The sequence below is a fragment of the Osmerus mordax genome, chromosome 13 (genome assembly GCF_038355195.1).
Source record: "Osmerus mordax isolate fOsmMor3 chromosome 13, fOsmMor3.pri, whole genome shotgun sequence".
Taxonomy (NCBI): domain Eukaryota; kingdom Metazoa; phylum Chordata; class Actinopteri; order Osmeriformes; family Osmeridae; genus Osmerus; species Osmerus mordax.
The window spans coordinates 5,252,410-5,256,414 of record NC_090062.1 but is presented as its reverse complement, the minus strand read 5'-3'; the positions used below and the strand labels follow the sequence as shown (position 1 = coordinate 5,256,414).

The 4,005-nt window shown below is 50.7% G+C and overlaps 1 long non-coding RNA gene across 1 annotated transcript in view; it reads left to right on the top strand.

Annotated features, from left to right (window-relative positions):
- Positions 1-1,843: 1,843 nt before the first annotated feature.
- The window catches only part of LOC136955695 (uncharacterized), a 15,015-nt gene continuing 12,853 nt past the window's right edge, over positions 1,844-4,005 (top strand). Inside the window, exons 1-2 of the long non-coding RNA XR_010878175.1 lie at positions 1,844-2,080; positions 2,224-2,334. This is a non-coding gene — a long non-coding RNA (uncharacterized lncRNA). The remainder of the gene's footprint in view (positions 2,081-2,223; positions 2,335-4,005) is intronic.

The following is a 4,005-nucleotide window of genomic DNA, read 5'->3' as shown; positions in this document are numbered from 1 at the left end:
GTAACATAACTGAACACACACGTACACACAAACACACACACATTTGTGATTGTCTGGTTACAGTCCTGCCCTGCCATCTAGTTCCTTATCCGTGAGAGTAATGGTGTTGTAATGGCATTGTCTTTCTCTCTCTCTCAACCTGTCAATATTCCTCTCAGCCACTGCTTCAAAGGTCAAGGTCACAGACGTATGCTGTTACTGTAGCACCACCAACCCCCTCTCCTCCTCCTCCTCCTCACCATTTCTCTCCTCCTCCCCTCCTCTCCATCCCTGTCCTACTCTGCTTTCCCCTCCGCTTTCTCCTTCCCCACCTCCTCCTCCATCCCCCTCCTTCTCCCCCCCCTGCCGTGGCTGGTCTATTAGTGTTCTCCTCAGCCGAGTAGACAGGCATGTCGCTTTATTGTTTGAACATATCCAAGTCCACACCAGCCAACTTCCACTGGCTTATTGGACCTGTAGGAATATCAGCTCTCACTGGAAGACTCCCCTCAGTGTGAGAGAGTGGAAGGCAGTTTAAAAGTCATTGCCGTGTAATTGTCCTGTACCGAGTGACACGAGGGGGGGGTTGCTGTGTCTCTGTGTCCCCAGGAGGCAGTCAGCGGAATCAGGCCGGTGTGGTGTGACGATGACCCTCCGGGCACGGTGTTGAGGAAGGTAGGCTGGCACAGAGTTCATCGATTTCCAGGTGATGTTTCGGACATCGATTCAACCCAAAGTGGGCCTCTTCTCTTCTTGTCCTCTTCACCTGTCCTTGTTGGAGGGCAGTGTTTGTGTGTGTGTGTGTGTGTGTGTGTGTATGTGTGTGTGTGTGTGTGTGTGTGTGTGGAGGGTGTGTGTGTGTGTGTGTGTGTGTGTGTGTGTGTGTGTGTGTGTGTGTGTGTGTGTGGAGGGTGAGTATCTGTGTGTGTGTTTGTCTGTCGTGTGGATCATATGGGGCACAGTTAAAATTAGGTTTGAACTCCAGATAGAAGTTCATCGTTGAAGCTGGTTTTGGATTGTGTAACTCGTCAATGCAGAAACACTAGAAGGACAAAGAACTGTTGCTTGAGGTCATTAAGTACAGAACTCTGTCCAATCACACCACCACAGACTGTTAAAGTAAAGTAGGCAAGCCTCTCATCTCTGCTAGACCACTCCAGATGTACTTCAGTGCCAGCTGCACATGACATTTCCACTGGCTAACATACATCACAAGGGCTCTACAGTGTTTCCTCATACAGGTGACTCTCTCTCTCAGCGCTGTAGTTACTCCTACGTACTGGGATTTCAGGCATGGAAACTGCTGTGCTGTCACAAAACACCCTTTCAGCCCACCACAGTATCTCATCGCACCACGCACCACACTGCATCAGTTTGGGCAAACAGAACAGCTGTGGTCCAGTTCCAATCTTGCTTCCATCAGGCAGAGACTGACCCAGATGCATCTAGTCCTGTCCTCAGACACTGGGAGGGGAACCAGGTCAGAGCTGTTGTTGTGACCAGCATGGCCATCGGGCCTCATGCCCAGATCTGCACGTCCCAGGGGTCCGATTTTAGAACATGAAGGAATACTCCCCCACACACACACGCACACTGAATGCACACACGCATACACAACACGGCCACACATGCAAGTGCACTCACACGTGTACACACCCACCCAAGCACAAACAAAAATAGATCATTGCGCACACACGCAAGCACGTCAACACGTCAGCATGTGAGCACGTACACACACACGCACACACACTCACTGCTATTTACTGAATTTGGCTCCTTCGGGGTGAGTTGCTGTGACCAGAGAGTAAACCTGGAATGTTGGAGGACAGAGAGAGAGTCTGATGGCTCAGAACCCTGCGGACAATACAGCCACAGACAACAACACAGCCTGGGCTGCAGAGACTATCATACCTGATAGCCTCCCTATCTATCTATATTACATATGCCAAATTGTATTTGAGGAATCAGTTCTAAAGCAGACGTTAAATAATTGATGCTGTGAAATCAATCTGTAAGACGGACATTTGAAGGCAAAACCAATCGTCTTTCAGATGTTCTTTTCAGTTCTTTCCAGTGAATGTAGAGGTGAACGTCTTCCTAGGTGAGCACAGGAATCACTACCTCCTTCCTTGTGTGTCTGTCCCCTGTCGCTTCAGCTCAGGAGCGCAGGACTTGGTCAATGGATGGGACCAGGTTGGTTGTTTGAGAGCCACCGTCCAATGGAACAAGCTTCTCTCTCCTCAGATCGGCCAATAGACAGTCTCGGTGGCTGACCGGTAGGCGGTGCCGATCATTGCCATGCCAACACCCGCTCCCCAATGGTGTCCTGATTAACGGGGTGACGGCTGAGATGTGGTGAGTCCCACGCCACACACGACAGTGAACCGGCAACGGGTGACTTATGGAGTTATATTTTTAAAATTGGGCCTCTCCAGCGTGACTGATAAATCAACACACAGGTCATTAAATGGTTCATTATCCCTCTAATATGATTCATTGACTGCAACTGTGTGTGTGTGTGCGTGTGCGTGCGTGTGTGTGCATGTGTGTGCGTGTGTGTGTGTAAAGGAGAGGGCAGTGCCCATGGGCAGTAACACAGATGCCAGCGCAATCCACAGGACATGTTGGTGCTGTCCGTCAAATTGATTTATAGACGGACACTGCCATGGACATCCAAGAGGTCAGGGGTCACACTACACACACACTATTTCAGCTTCTCTCTCTCTCTCTCTCTCTCTCTCTCTCTCTCTCCATCCCTCTCTCTCCAGCTCTCTCTACCTCTTTTTCTACCTCTATTTTTCCATCTCACCTCCCAGGGGGTGCAACCTCTCCGCAGACTCTACCTCCGACACACACACACACACACACACAGTGATATCTAGTACTGCATATCTAGGGCAGGATATTTGCCCTTGGTCTTTCCTCTTTGTCAGTTTCAGGGTCTCTAAAGGGGAAGAATCTGTGTGATCTGTGTGTTTGAGCATCTGTCAATAGGCAGCTTTCTCCCTGTTGCTTTTCTTTAGGCTGGCACAGACAGACAGAGCTCGGTCACGGTGTTGCAATCACATAGAGATGACTCTGGGGGGAGGGCTTAAACGCCGTCCATCTCCATGCATCTCCATGGGCCTGTTCAAATACTGTCATCATAAGCGTGCTTTGGCTGTGTTCTTAATGTACAATTATAATGAATCTCTGTTCTTGCATCAAAAGCATCAGTTCTAGGACAACCAATTATAGAAATGGTAGTGCAGGATGCGCTGCCAGGTTTCTAAAAGGTGGTCTCTCCACAGCGAGTCCCATCATAGTGCGCAGCCGCGCAGCCGCGCAGCCGCGCACTGAATCTGAAGTGTTTGTTGTCGTGCCTGTTGTATGAAATGGCTTCTGGTCATTCTTGTGAACGATACGCTCTTTGTCAGTCAGCATGTCGTTCTCGCAGACACCGTCGTGGACTAAGTCCGATATAGTCTGCGCACGGGAAGAAAAGAAACAGAGGAAGGGTGATAGAGAGGGAGAGAAGTGCAAAATAAGACGCAGAGCAGCGTTGAGGAGTGTGGGGAGGGGACACTGAGCAGAGTGAGTGACACAGAGCGGACGGGGTCGATCAACACTTGAAAATGACATCCCCCGTATCTCCCAGCGGTCCTCTCTCCCCCCCCTCCCTCTGCGGGGCTAATATGAAGAGGCGACAGCGCCCGCTCTCTCCCCATCCGTCCATCCCTCTCTCCATCCCGGTCCCTCCCCTTTTTCCTCCGTTTTTCTATCGCTCTCTCTCACTCTCTTTCCCCTTCTGTCCCCATCTCTCTCTCTCTCCGCCGCCCCTCTCTGACTTTCGCACAGAGCACACGCGGACTTACCCACTTCCTCTCTCCCGCTGTCCCTCGCTCTGACACATGCGTACCTGTTCTCTCTGTCTCCATCCCTTGGAACAATGCAGTCGTGAAACGGCAAAGATCACCGTTGCCGTTGTAACCCAATCATTAATTCACATGACCGAGTGTGCGTTGCATGCATTAGGGAGCGTGCGGG